The following is a 15,432-nucleotide window of genomic DNA, read 5'->3' on the forward strand; positions in this document are numbered from 1 at the left end:
CTGGCTGATGACGGCTGATAGCCAGAAACCGGTCCTAGGATGCTTGATTCTGGTCCAGGGAAGACATGGCTTGGCAGTTCGGGCTGGACTGTTCCCATGAGGCACAGGGTCAAGACTGATTTGCATATGGCCATGTCTAAACTGGGGTGGTGTAGTGGGCAAAAGAACGATGGATTTAACCCAGATCTCGTGACTGGGGGAGAATGTCTGCATTGTCAGCATTCCGTCCATCATTTGTTTGTTGATACACCTGTGCAGCACTAAACATGGTCTGCAGATGAATGCACGCCACGTTGAAAATTCCCAATTCCATTGCATGTACTCACGCTGTCCGAGATGCCTTACGTTGCTAGCTTAAATGCAACATTTTAGGCATTTTAAATCATAACCTTGGCTTCCTTTAGACTGATATTTGTACATGGAATATAAAAAACCCAACCACCAGCCACTCAACCATACCATAAAGAATAGAATACTGTGGGTATCCACCTAAGGGCAGGGGAAGTGTGGCAGAATCCCCTCATTTCTGGGGTTGCGTGATAAATTCCGCTCCACCGGTGGAGTTTGCAGAGTTTTCTCCACTTCGCATCCACGTTACGCTTGTTATGTGGAGTTCCGGCAAAAAATCCACCAACCGCCATGTGATGGAGTTTTTTCTCTCACGCAGCTCGCCAACAGTAAGTCAACAAGCGCGAGCAATAATTGACGGCCCCTAGAATAATGTTCGGACACTTGGGCAGAACTCAGCAAGATTTTCTCAACGCTGGCGGTTGCAACCATCCTCACTGAGAAAGCTGCCACTCGGGTCGAAAATCTACTCGAACAGCAGCTAAGAAGTAGCGCCCCCCGGCACATTGCATGGTACAGTCTGCACTGCTTTTGAAGTGCAGAACAAGCTCTAGGCCCCCAAAATCAGTGTGATGTGTCAATTCTGCACGTTCGCACAACTCCTTGGAATCTTGCTGAGTTTTTATGTAACTCGGTGGAATCCCACGGAGTAAAACTCCTCGAGTTCCGCTCAACCCTACTCACTTTCCAAGTTTTTGATCCAAAGAAGTGGACAATCCCACCACTTGATTTATGTGCACTCACTGCTTAATTCGAGCCAGCGGTTGCAGATGGAGCCTGATCAGCACACAAGGTAGTGGTGGATAATGTGTCTCCTGCGAAGCACATTATGTAACACACAGATGACAGGTTTTTATTCTATGTAAATGGGTAAGCGAATTACTGCTTTTAGGACAGAGATCCTTTTGTTACTTGCAGTCCATAAATCCAAATGAAGGACATGTGGCCCCTACACCTTGTAACCCTCACTGTATTATGTAACACATCCTTTATATTAACACACATATGATTGACTGTCAATGTACAATCTGTACGTGTGACGTAAAGCGCTCCGACACCCTGCATTGGGGCGAGTAGTGCTAAAACGCTATAAAAGAAATAACACAAAATATTGGTGTTTACATTGTTATTCGTGTAAATACTGGTGCGACCAACACGTCTGACATCCTTACATTGCATGCACGTGTCTTATATACAGGGACTGAAGAAAGCCAAAAGCACTTCTCTCTGAAGTACCCGTGAAGTGATTGATGTGAGCCTGTGCTTCCGCTCCGTTGCATCTACGTGAGAGGCTCGCCCTAGCTCCCGGCCAGGATAGGACAACAAAAAGAGGCCGCGTGGCCCTGAACTCTGGCTTTTGTTATGGGCGAAGCTGGAATCCGATAAACCCCTCCCGCACCTGCTCAGAAGGATAGCAGACGCCGTGCAGGCGTTCAGACACCGTGCAGGCGATCAGACACCGTGCAGGCGATCAGACAAGTGCAGACGCTCCCAGTGCAGGCGCTCAGACCTCGTGCAGGCGCTCAGACCTCGTGCAGGCGATCAGACCCAGTGCAGGCGCTCAGACACAGTGCAGGCGCTCAGACCCAGTGCGGGCGCTCAGACCCAGGGCAGGCGCTCAGACACAGTGCAGGCGCTCAGACCCAGTGCAGGCGCTCAGACACAGTGCAGGCGCTCAGACCTCGTGCAGGCGCTCAGACACCGTGCAGGCGATCACACCCAGTGCAGGCGCTCAGACCCAGTGCAGGCGCTCAGACCCAGTGCGGGCGCTCAGACCCAGTGCAGGCGCTCCCAGTGCAGGCGCTCAGACCCAGTGCAGGCGCTCAGACCCAGTGCAGGCGCTCAGACCCAGTGCAGGTGCTCAGACACACCGTGCAGGCGCTCCCCAGTGCAGGCGCTCCCAGTGCAGGCGCTCAGACCCAGTGCAGGCGCTCAGACCCCGTGCAGGCGCTCAGACCCAGTGCAGGCGCTCAGACCCAGTGCAGGCGCTCAGACACACCGTGCAGGCGCTCAGACACCGTGCAGGCGCTCCCCAGTGCAGGCGCTCCCAGTGCAGGCGCTCAAACCCAGTGCAGGCGCTCAGACCCCGTGCAGGCGCTCAGACCCAGTGCAGGCGCTCAGACCCAGTGCAGGCGCTCAGACCCAGTGCAGGCGCTCCCAGTGCAGGCGCTCAGACCCAGTGCAGGTGCTCAGACACACCGTGCAGGCGCTCAGACACCGTGCAGGCGCTCCCCAGTGCAGGCGCTCCCAGTGCAGGCGCTCAGACCCAGTGCAGGCGCTCAGACCCCGTGCAGGCGCTCAGACCCAGTGCAGGCGCTCAGACCCAGTGCAGGCGCTCAGACACACCGTGCAGGCGCTCAGACACCGTGCAGGCGCTCCCCAGTGCAGGCGCTCCCAGTGCAGGCGCTCAGACCCAGTGCAGGCGCTCAGACCCCGTGCAGGCGCTCAGACCCAGTGCAGGCGCTCAGACCCAGTGCAGGCGCTCAGACACACCGTGCAGGCGCTCAGACACCGTGCAGGCGCTCCCCAGTGCAGGCGCTCCCAGTGCAGGCGCTCAGACCCAGTGCAGGCGCTCAGACCCCGTGCAGGCGCTCAGACCCAGTGCAGGCGCTCAGACCCAGTGCAGGCGCTCAGACACACCGTGCAGGCGCTCAGACACCGTGCAGGCGCTCCCCAGTGCAGGCGCTCCCAGTGCAGGCGCTCAGACCCAGTGCAGGCGCTCAGACCCCGTGCAGGGGCTCAGACCCAGTGCAGGCGCTCAGACCCAGTGCAGGCGCTCAGACACACCGTGCAGGCGCTCAGACACCGTGCAGGCGCTCCCAGTGCAGGCGCTCAGACCCAGTGCAGGCGCTCAGACATCGTGCAGGCGCTCAGACCCAGTGCAGGCGCTCAGACCCAGTGCAGGCGCTCCCAGTGCAGGCGCTCCCAGTGGACCCAGTGCAGGCGCTCAGACCCCGTGCAGGCGCTCAGACCCAGTGCAGGCGCTCAGACCCAGTGCAGGCGCTCCCAGTGCAGGCGCTCCCAGTGGACCCAGTGCAGGCGCTCAGACCCAGTGCAGGCGCTCAGACCCAGTGCAGGCGCTCAGACACCGTGCAGGCGCTCCCAGTGCAGGCGCTCAGACCCAGTGCAGGCGCTCCCAGTGCAGGCGCTCAGACCCAGTGCAGGCGCTCAGACACCGTGCAGGCGCTCAGACCCAGTGCAGGCGCTCAGACACCGTGCAGGTGCTCAGACCCAGTACAGGCGCTCACACCCCATGCAGGCGCTCAGACACCGTGCAGGCGCTCAGACCCAGTGCAGGCGCTCAGACCCAGTGCAGGCGCTCAGACCCAGTGCAGGCGCTCAGACACACCGTGCAGGCGCTCAGACACCGTGCAGGCGCTCCCCAGTGCAGGCGCTCCCAATGCAGGCGCTCAGACACCGTGCAGGCGCTCAGACCCAGTGCAGGCGCTCAGACCCCGTGCAGGCGCTCAGACCCAGTGCAGGCGCTCAGACACACCGTGCAGGCGCTCAGACACCTTGCAGGCGCTCCCCAGTGCAGGCGCTCCCAGTGCAGGCGCTCAGACCCAGTGCAGGCGCTCAGACACCGTGCAGGCGCTCAGACCCAGTGCAGGCGCTCAGACCCCGTGCAGGCGCTCAGACCCAGTGCAGGCACTCAGACACCGTGCAGGCGCTCAGACCCAGTGCAGGCGCTCCCAGTGCAGGCGCTCCCAGTGGACCCAGTGCAGGCACTCAGACCCCGTGCAGGCGCTCAGACCCAGTGCAGGCGCTCCCAGTGCAGGCACTCCCAGTGGACCCAGTGCAGGCGCTCAGACCCAGTGCAGGCGCTCAGACCCAGTGCAGGCGCTCAGACACCGTGCAGGCGCTCCCAGTGCAGGTGCTCAGACCCAGTGCAGGCGCTCCCAGTGCAGGCGCTCAGACCCAGTGCAGGCGCTCAGACACCGTGCAGGCGCTCAGACCCAGTGCAGGCGCTCAGACACCGTGCAGGCGCTCAGACCCAGGGCAGGCGCTCAGACACCGTGCAGGCGCTCCCAGTGCAGGCGCTCCCAGTGCAGGCGCTCAGACCCAGTGCAGGCGCTCAGACACCGTGCAGGCGCTCCCAGTGCAGGCGCTCCCAGTGCAGGCGCTCACACCCCGTGCAGGCGCTCAGACACCGTGCAGGCGCTCAGACCCAGTACAGGCGCTCACACCCCGTGCAGGCGCTCAGACACACCGTGCAGGCGCTCAGACCCAGTGCAGGCGCTCCCCAGTGCAGGCGCTCAGACACCGTGCAGGTGCTCAGACCCAGTGCAGGCGCTCAGACCCCGTGCAGGTGCTCAGACCCAGTGTAGGCGCTCAGACACACCGTGCAGGCGCTCAGACACCGTGCAGGCGCTCCCCAGTGCAGGCGCTCCCAGTGCAGGCGCTCAGACCCAGTGCAGGCGCTCAGACACCGTGCAGGCGCTCAGACCCAGTGCAGGCGCTCAGACCCCGTGCAGGCGCTCAGACCCCGTGCAGGCGCTCAGACACCGTGCAGGCGCTCAGACCCAGTGCAGGCGCTCCCAGTGCAGGCTCTCCCAGTGGACCCAGTGCAGGCGCTCAGACCCCGTGCAGGCGCTCAGACCCAGTGCAGGCGCTCAGACCCAGTGCAGGCGCTCCCAGTGCAGGCGCTCCCAGTGGACCCAGTGCAGGCGCTCAGACCCAGTGCAGGCGCTCAGACCCAGTGCAGATGCTCAGACACCGTGCAGGCGCTCCCAGTGCAGGCGCTCAGACCCAGTGCAGGCGCTCCCAGTGCAGGCGCTCAGACCCAGTGCAGGCGCTCAGACACCGTGCAGGCGCTCAGACCCAGTGCAGGCGCTCAGACACCGTGCAGGCGCTCAGACACAGTGCAGGCGCTCCCAGTGCAGGCGCTCCCAGTGCAGGCGCTCAGACCCAGTGCAGGCGCTCAGACACTGTGCAGGCGCTCCCAGTGCAGGCGCTCCCAGTGCAGGCGCTCACACCCCGTGCAGGCGCTCAGACACCGTGCAGGCGCTCAGACCCAGTACAGGCGCTCACACCCCGTGCAGGCGCTCAGACACCGTGCAGGCGCTCAGACCCAGTGCAGGCGCTCAGACCCAGTGCAGGCGCTCAGACCCAGTGCAGGCGCTCAGACACACCGTGCAGGCGCTCAGACCCAGTGCAGGCGCTCCCCAGTGCAGGCGCTCCCAGTGCAGGCGCTCAGACCCAGTGCAGGCGCTCAGACACCGTGCAGGCGCTCAGACCCAGTGCAGGCGCTCAGACCCAGTGCAGGCGCTCAGACCCAGTGCAGGCGCTCAGACACCGTGCAGGCGCTCAGACCCAGTGCAGGCGCACAGACACCGTGCAGGCGCTCCCAGTGCAGGCGCTCAGACCCAGTGCAGGCGCTCAGACACCGTGCAGGCGCTCAGACCCCGTGCAGGCGCTCCCAGTGCAGGCGCTCAGACACCGTGTAGGTGCTCAGACCCAGTGCAGGCGCTCCCAGTGCAGGCGCTCAGACCCAGTGCAGGCGCTCATACCCAGTGCAGGCGCTCAGACCCAGTGCAGGCGCTCAGACACCGTGCAGGCGCTCAGACACCGTGCAGGCGCTCCCAGTGCAGGCGCTCAGACACCGTGCAGGCGCTCCCAGTGCAGGCGCTCAGACCCAGTGCAGGCGCTCAGACACACCGTGCAGGCGCTCAGACCCATTGCAGGCGCTCAAAGTGCAGGCGCTCCCAGTGCAGGCGCTCCCAGTGCAGGCGCTCCCAGTGCAGGCGCTCAGACCCAGTGCAGGCGTTCAGACACCGTGCAGACGCTCCCAGTGCAGGCGCTCAGACACCGTGCAGGCGCTCAGACACCGTGCGTGCGCTCCCAGTGCAGGCGCTCAGACCTCGTGCAGGCGCTCAGACATCGTGCAGCCGCTCAGACACCGTGCAGGCGCTCAGACACCGTGCAGGCGCTCAGACCCAGTGCAGGCGCTCAGACACCGTGCAGGCGCTCAGACCCCGTGCAGGCGCTCCCAGTGCAGGCGCTCAGACCCCGTGCAGGCGCTCCCAGTGCAGGAGCTCACAGTGCAGGCGCTCAGACACACCGTGCAGGCGCTCAGACCCAGTGCAGGCGCTCCCCAGTGCAGGCGCTCCCAGTGCAGGCGCTCAGACCCAGTGCAGGCGCTCAGGCACCGTGCAGGCGCTCAGACCCAGTGCAGGCGCTCAGACACCGTGCAGGCGCTCAGACCCAGTGCAGGCGCTCAGACACCGTGCAGGCGCTCCCAGTGCAGGCGCTCAGACCCAGTGCAGGCGCTCAGACACCGTGCAGGCGCTCAGACCCCGTGCAGGCGCTCCCAGTGCAGGCGCTCCCAGTGCAGGCGCTCAGACCCAGTGCAGGCGCTCAGACACTGTGCAGGCGCTCAGACCCAGTGCAGGCGCTCCCAGTGCAGGCGCTCAGACCCAGTGCAGGCGCTCCCAGTGCAGGCGCTCAGACCCAGTGCAGGCGCTCAGGCACCGTGCAGGCGCTCAGACCCAGTGCAGGCGCTCAGACACCGTGCAGGCGCTCAGACCCAGTGCAGGCGCTCAGACACCGTGCAGGCGCTCCCAGTGCAGGCGCTCAGACCCAGTGCAGGCGCTCAGACACCGTGCAGGCGCTCAGACCCCGTGCAGGCGCTCCCAGTGCAGGCGCTCCCAGTGCAGGCGCTCCCAGTGCAGGCGCTCAGACCCAGTGCAGGCGCTCAGACACCGTGCAGGCGCTCAGACCCAGTGCAGGCGCTCCCAGTGCAGGCGCTCAGACCCAGTGCAGGCGCTCCCAGTGCAGGCGCTCAGACCCAGTGCAGGCGCTCAGACACCGTGCAGGCGCTCAGACCCAGTGCAGGCGCTCAGACCCCGTGCAGGCGCTCAGACCCCGTGCAGGCGCTCAGACACCTTGCAGGCGCTCAGACCCAGTGCAGGCGCTCCCAGTGCAGGCGCTCCCAGTGGACCCAGTGCAGGCGCTCAGACCCCGTGCAGGCGCTCAGACCCAGTGCAGGCGCTCAGACACCGTGCAGGCGCTTAGACCCCGTGCAGGCGCTCCCAGTGCAGGCGCTCCCAGTGCAGGCGCTCAGACCCAGTGCAGGCGCTCAGACACTGTGCAGGCGCTCCCAGTGCAGGCGCTCAGACCCAGTGCAGGCGCTCCCAGTGCAGGCGCTCAGACACAGTGCAGGCGCTCCCAGTGCAGGCGCTCAGACCCAGTGCAGGCGCTCAGGCACCGTGCAGGCGCTCAGACCCAGTGCAGGCGCTCAGACACCGTGCAGGCGCTCAGACCCAGTGCAGGCGCTCAGACCCAGTGCAGGCGCTCAGACACTGTGCAGGCGCTCCCAGTGCAGGCGCTCAGACCCAGTGCAGGCGCTCCCAGTGCAGGCGCTCAGACCCAGTGCAGGCGCTCCCAGTGCAGGCGCTCAGACCCAGTGCAGGCGCTCAGACCCAGTGCAGGCGCTCAGACCCAGTGCAGGCGCTCAGACACCGAGCAGGCGCTCAGACCCCGTGCAGGTGCTCAGACCCCGTGCAGGCGCTCAGACCCAGTGCAGGCGCTCAGACACCGTGCAGGCGCTCAGACACCGTGCAGGCGCTGCTGAAAGTACACCGGACGAGGTCAGCATATTCCTGTGACTTCCGGGGGAAGTGGGAAAGGAGCAGGGCACTCCGCTGAAAGGGGCCAGCCTTGCCGCGGGGTAGAAGGCGTCTACCCTCTGAAAGTAGAGCGAAGACTGCGTCTACCCGTGACTCGAGCCCTGGTGGGTCTCCTGAAATCTGGCCTGGTTCTGGCATTGGTGGGCTATGCCCGATGGCCCGGTGTGCAGAATGAATGTGGAAAGCCGTGGTTTGGCAGGATTCAGAATCCGTGTCTTGTCGGCGATCCTTGCGCTCAAGAGAAGTAGGTGGGCGAGCGCGAGGTCCCTACACGAAGCTCCTGTTTGGAAGATGCGAGAGGTTCACCTTTGACTTCGACACAACACAAATGTCTGTCAATGGACCAATAGAATCTTACTTGCGTGTATAGGGTTCTGCGAGCCTTTGAAATAACGCACCAGTTAGCCCTGGGAGCAGAGTGGAGCAAACAAGATGGTTAGAAAGCACATGGGAGGCCGGGCGGAGGCCTCGATTCTGGGGATGCACACACTCAAGGACGCAGGTGGGTTCATGCGCTTGCTGCAGAGACCCTGGTCTAACTTGTAGGTCGCTGGTTCTGATCATGAAATCAGGTCACTGCGTTATGTGCCTGGTATAAAGTCCCAGATGTGACCTGATTGGCAGAAGTCAGGATCCTCGCATGGAAAATCAGTTTTCTACGTTTTTACATCATTGATAAAGTGAATGTCAATGAGTTAAGTAATAATATTATGAAGTGTTAAAACCAATCCAGAAAATCCTTCATGTGTCAATTAACTATAAAAAGTTGCACAATGATACCTTGAATATAAATACTATTGAAAATGCATGAGGTTTGAATAATATTTCTCCATCCACCGCACAGATGAATTAAACCCCGTGCCACAGAGAAGATTCAAACCTTTGAGTTCATCGAGGAGAGGTTCATGTTGAGTATGGCCGAGAGGCCCCATTCTGGATGTGTGCTATGAGCACGCAGCACATAGTGCCAATATCGGCAACTGTTGTCACATTACACATAGTAATTACATAAATAAACCACACAACACTTATTGTAAGTGGAGAAATATTGCTGCAGGTTTATTAGCATAACCAACATGGTGGGTGTTGGACTTGGCCCTTCTGGCAGGTTCACCCCTGGACTTTTTGGCTTTTTATTGGTGACTTGGTGTGGTAATTTTTTTGGTTTCTGCGCACTTTCCCTGTGTCCCAGGGTAAAGTGCGTGCGTGGGCTGAGTGCATGTGGTGAGATAGGCCTGCCCTCCCATAGGAATGCATGGGGAATGTATGTGTCCCTAGTAGTTCCTGATGCGTGGGGTGTGCAGGCCCGAGTTTGGTATGTGCGGACTCGTGGGAGTGAATGCTGCGCGATGATGTGTGCGGCGTGCATGTACCTAGTGTGGAAGTGCCACTTCTAGAAGTGGGCACTTCTGTGTGCAGTGTGTCTGTCGCGTGATTGGCTGGTCGTGTCATGTGACGGGCTAGGGATTCCCCAGTGTCAGGATGAGTCACCCAGTGGTGAATGGGGAGATCAGCAGCTAGATGGGTGGGAGGAGTCCACCTGGGTCCTGAATAGGACAGGGTTTTCCACACACAATGCTGGCCCCGCCCCCTGTGGTGCGACTGACGACCCTAGCCCTGCCAGTGAATAGAGTGAGGGGCTGAGCACATCAAGGGTGCTCCCCAACCAGCTGCGACTGGTTTTCCCCCTCACCCTGAACCCAGAACAAAGGGTTTGCCTGTATAAAAATGGGGCTGTGTCCCCACAGAAACGGTTCTTTGCCAGGATCCTGCCTGAGGGGGGCTGCTGCTGCTGCTGCTGGACCAGAGGACCGCCACCTGGACTACCTCCCTGCCTGGAGGCCCAGTGAGCTGGCTCTGGGTCCAGCCTTGCCCCCACCCCTGCCCTGCTGCATGCAGGAGAGAACTTGCCTGGACTTTTGCTGATTGTGTGCCCTGAAGCGCTGGGAGCGCTTTATTTTTCACCTCTAGCGCCTGGAAGCGCTTTCCTTTTCCTTTAGCGCTCAGGAGCGCTTTTATTTCTAAAAAGCCGGTGCCCACCCGGCGTGTGCCCCGTTCTCTGCAAATCCTAAAGTCCCCTGGCAGGTGCCCACCCTGCCAGGGACATTGCCGCAATATCGAGTGCCCACCTCGATTTATTGGATTAGAATAGCGCCGGTGCACCCCCGGCATTTGCCCCGTGAATCGCCCTCCGGCGCCCGACCAGGAAGTCAGGCGGGCCGGGGGCGGGCCTCCGGGACAACCGGAAAAGGAAGTAGGAGGGCGGGAGCCTACCCCGCCTCCTACTGAAGCATCGCGGCTGGTTTTGGGGGCCCCGGAGCAGGCAGGAGCCTACCCTGCGCCCGGTGCCCTTGACCCGGAGGAGAAGCGTCCTACCCAGGCGGGAGCCCACCCCGCACTGGGACGAGCTGCCGTCGTGTCCGGGGCCCGTAGGCTCCGCATTTGCTGAAGATCTCCGGCCCCGGGAAGAGAAGGGACGACGCCGCGGAGAGCCGGTGAGTGGGGGCGTTCCCGCCGGTCTCTCCTCGGTCCCCCACGGGCGGTGATTGAGCCAGACCCCGGTTGAGGCTCTGACATCGGGGGCAGTGTCCGTGAGCCCCCGAGAGGCTCCAACGCGGGCAGAGCGTTGTTGGGAGCGCGAGGTCGCTCCAAAGCGGGGCCCATTGTTGTTTAGAGCCTGCGAGGCTCAGGGGGCATTTCTCCAACGTTGGGGGCATTTCTTTTGGGATTGAGTGGCCCCAGGTGGCAGCGGGCCACTCCCACCTTGCCCCTCAAAGTTGTTTAGAGCCTGCGAGGCTCAGGGGGCCACAAGTGTGACATATTAGAGCCCAGGAGAGGCTCCAACCCCCCCGCCATATTGGTTTAACAAGGCACAGTGGTGCCACAGCATCTCTCCAGTTGCCCAGCACTTAGTGGGCAACTGCAACGTTTAGGTTGTGGCCTCGGTGTTCTGGCTTGCGCAGCCTGCGCCGGCGCGCCCTGACTTTTCTGGACGCAGGGCGTCCTTGCCCCTACTAGGCCAGTTGGCCCAGGGACTGCCACAGGTAGTGGCTTATGTGAGTTCTTGCGCAATTGTGTTAACCTGCACCTCTGAATGTGTTTTTATGCGTCATGTGCTTTGCTTTACACCTCTGAATGTTATGCATCATGTGTTTATGTGCTTAGACCCCTACAGGTATTGTGATACTTAGGTGGTTGTTTTCTCCCTAACACAGGTGGTGCTAGTGAGGTCCTGATTCCCTGCGCAACCTTTTCCTAAGGTGGTTAGGGTTGCGTAGGTGGTACTTTCTGGTTACCAGTAGTTACTGGTTGTGTGCTACATATGTTATTTTATACTACAGTATTATTCCTATGTTCTAAGAGTGCTAATTCCGGACAGCGGTCCAGGTGGCCCTGTCCCCTGTATATATAATCCCTTGTAAATTCTGCCCGTGCCTGTTGGCACATTGTAGAGTGTGTGTTTTTATCTAATGTGTTGTGTATAATACAAAGGCTATTTTTATAGAATACCTTGTGTGGAGTTTCCTTTGTGGTGGGCCTTGGGTGTTGTTGCTGGGTGCGCGCGCAAACGCTTTACACATCGCCTCAGAGATAAGCCTGACTGCTCGTGCCAAGCTACCAAGGGGGTAAGCAGGGGTTATCTTTGGCGTGTAACTTCCTAGCCCTGACTAGAGTGGTGGTTTCTGCCTGACTTTGGCGCAAGCCTTAGCCAACCAGAAATCCCATTTCTAACATTGGTGATCAGCGGTGGGATTTGGACTTGCGTTTGCGCTGTACCGCAGCGGCAACTGGCCGCACTACAAAACTCTGCATTTAGATAAATCACATGGTATAGGGATTATTGTTTTAAAGATTGTTTTTAATTGTCATTTCTTGGGAAATGTGTTTTTGTGCACTGTGAGTTAGGTGTCCCTAGCTCGGGAGGGTAGATCATCCCCCTTAGTGCATTGTGTTTCTGGATTCACCAGAGGGTGGGATCCAGTGGTGGCAGCGTAATAGTGTCCTGTACATTTGTCCCCCGCCCTGCGCCCAGAGTTGGTACCTGTGTCACGTGGTGGTCAGGTTGAGGAATCAGGGGTGGTAGAAACTGCCTTACCAGTCCGAGGGGAGGGTTGTGTGTGTGGATGAATGGTGTGTGGCACTAGGCAAGTGAGTGTGAGTTCTCTGGGTTAGAGAGCTTGCTGAATCTTTTTGTGAATTGTGTGCTCCTGTGTGAAACTCAGACCCCTAGGTTCCCTGTATAATTGTTACCATAACGTCCGCCAGAATGGAGCCTGCTTGTGATCCCTATGAGCTAGCTTGGCGCCAGAGGCAGGAGTTAGAAAGGTACTGTACAGAGGAAGAGTCAGAAGAGGAGGTAGAGGATGACAATACCTGGACGCCAGTAGAGAGTGAGGACCCCATAGGTAGGGCGTCCCGTGCTGGGTCCAGCGTAGGAGGCAGCGCCTCATCCCTTTCCCTGTCCCCAGAGGAGTGGGAAGATAGGAGGAAAGAAAGGGAGCACCAGCTGGCGTTAGAGAAGCTCAGGTTAGAGCATGCTCAGGCGATGGCGCAGCTGGAGGCCAGGAAGCAACAGCGAGAGACTGAGTGGGTCTTGGCGCGGGAGAGGGTAGAGGAGGCTGAGAGGGCCTCCACCAGAGGCAAAGTAGCTCTGGAGGGTAGACTATCCCCTGCGCGCAGTTTTAATTTTCTGGACTCCCCAGGGAGGGTTGAGTCCAGTGGTAGCAGCCAGATAGATTCCAGTGTAGGAAATCCCAGTCCCAGTTCCCCCAGTCTGGTACCTGTTCCCCAGGAGGAGGAGTTAAGGTTGAAATTCAGGGGCAGTAGGAAACTGTCTCACCAGACTTGGGAGGAGTTTGTGGATGGATGTGAGGAGGCAATGTTTGATTGGATTTCCACAGCGAGTGATTTTGATATACTGTGTAATCTGGTTCTCAAAGAACACCTGCTCAGTTGTTGTGTGCCAGGGTTGCGCCAACACCTGTTGGGGTGTGGATTGGCTGAGCCATTTGACCTTGCGGATGAGGCAGAGCGCTGGGAAAGGGCTAGAGGTTCTCTAGAGTCATTAGGGAGTGACTCCAAAAGTAGTGGGTCAGGTATCTTCCAGCCCAGCGTGGTGGAAGAGGCTCAGTGTAGCCCAGCTAGGTCCCAGGATAGCGAGGAGGGTGTAGGGGCTCACCGCCTGGCTCAGTGGAGCAGGAGTGAGAGGGTGACCGAGGGTCCCCGGACGTACGAAACCCTGCCTCAGGACTTGGATGGTTCCATGAGGGAACACCAAGTTGGGGACCTAGGCTGTCCTGTTAGCCCATTTGAGGAAGATCTCCTGGTGAGTAGAGGACCTGGAGCACCTGTAACCAGGGCTCCTGTGGTTCTAGAGTCTGGCAGTACCGCTCCGGTAGGGAGGGTACAGGAGTCCAGTGTGAGAAGTGATTGGGGGATGAGTTTCCCAGTGGAAGAGCCTGTGGGTCAGGGACTACCCAGTTGGGCTAGGATCCCGTGTAGTGACCAGGGTGGCACCACTTCTGTTCTGGGGGATCTCCGCGCACTGTCAGGTGGACAGGGGACGGGAGATCAGCGCCAGACAGACAGTCGCTTGACGTATGTGTCCTTTGATAGCCTCAGGGGGATGGAGTGGAAATCCCCAGAAGTCCTGGCGTGCCAGGCAATTATTCCACCAAAGGTTCTAGGCCGGAGGTTGGGAGGCCAGGTTCAGGATCAGCCTGACCTGAAGGGTGGGACGTCTGTAATCAGCGTCCCGACCAGTTCTTCTTCCAGAGGTACCGCCCCAGTTGGTAGGGAGCAGGGCTCTGGAAGGGGGTGCAGAAGGTGGGAGAGCCCACCTCTGCCCCCGGTACAACCTGAGGGGTTAAACCCTGGGTTGGAATGGCGTTCTAGGTGTACCCCTCGCCAGAGGAGGAGGAACCCTAGGAGAAGAGGTAGGGGGAGGAGAGCTTTCCCTGAGACTCCTGGTCCGCCTGAGGGTGTAGACCCTAGGCTGGAGAACCAGTGGCAGTCTAGTCCTGTCTTTCAGAGAGGAAGAGTGGAGAATGGCCGCTATGTGCCAGGGGTTACTACCCCCCACTCTGTGGTTAGGCAAAGACCGGTGGCACCTGGGTGGCCTAGGGCCTGGTCTTGGCCGCGGACAGCTTGGGAGTACCAGTGGGGTAGCCCAGTTGGTCCAGACAGTGGTGTTAAAAAGAATTCCATGGGTTCACCGTGGCGTAGAACCGGAGGGTGTCCATGCAGTTGCGGGCCCGCGTCCGTGTTCTATCGCCCCAAGCAGGGAAGTCCATCACGGTGGTGATTGGTCTGCCCTGCGTTTTGGCTGGAAGGGGGTTGTGTTGGACTTGGCCCTTCTGGCAGGTTCACCCCTGGACTTTTTGGCTTTTTATTGGTGACTTGGTGTGGTAATTTTTTTGGTTTCTGCGCACTTTCCCTGTGTCCCAGGGTAAAGTGCGTGCGTGCGCTGAGTGCATGTGGTGAGATAGGCCTGCCCTCCCATAGGAATGCATGGGGAATGTATGTGTCCCTAGTAGTTCCTGATGCGTGGGGTGTGCAGGCCAGAGTTTGGTATGTGCGGACTCGTGGGAGTGAATGCTGCGCGATGATGTGTGCGGCGTGCATGTACCTAGTGTGGAAGTGCCACTTCTAGAAGTGGGCACTTCTGTGTGCAGTGTGTCTGTCGCGTGATTGGCTGGTCGTGTCATGTGACGGGCTAGGGATTCCCCAGTGTCAGGATGAGTCACCCAGTGGTGAATGGGGAGATCAGCAGCTAGATGGGTGGGAGGAGTCCACCTGGGTCCTGAATAGGACAGGGTTTTCCACACACAATGCTGGCCCCGCCCCCTGTGGTGCGACTGACGACCCTAGCCCTGCCAGTGAATAGAGTGAGGGGCTGAGCACATCAAGGGTGCTCCCCAACCAGCTGCGACTGGTTTTCCCCCTCACCCTGAACCCAGAACAAAGGGTTTGCCTGTATAAAAATGGGGCTGTGTCCCCACAGAAACGGTTCTTTGCCAGGATCCTGCCTGAGGGGGGCTGCTGCTGCTGCTGCTGGACCAGAGGACCGCCACCTGGACTACCTCCCTGCCTGGAGGCCCAGTGAGCTGGCTCTGGGTCCAGCCTTGCCCCCACCCCTGCCCTGCTGCATGCAGGAGAGAACTTGCCTGGACTTTTGCTGATTGTGTGCCCTGAAGCGCTGGGAGCGCTTTATTTTTCACCTCTAGCGCCTGGAAGCGCTTTCCTTTTCCTTTAGCGCTCAGGAGCGCTTTTATTTCTAAAAAGCCGGTGCCCACCCGGCGTGTGCCCCGTTCTCTGCAAATCCTAAAGTCCCCTGGCAGGTGCCCACCCTGCCAGGGACATTGCCGCAATATCGAGTGCCCACCTCGATTTATTGGATTAGAATAGCGCCGGTGCACCCCCGGCATTTGCCCCGTGAATCGCCCTCCGGCGCCCG

The sequence above is a fragment of the Triturus cristatus genome, chromosome 4_2, assembly GCF_964204655.1.
Source record: "Triturus cristatus chromosome 4_2, aTriCri1.1, whole genome shotgun sequence".
Classification (NCBI taxonomy): Eukaryota; Metazoa; Chordata; class Amphibia; order Caudata; family Salamandridae; genus Triturus; species Triturus cristatus.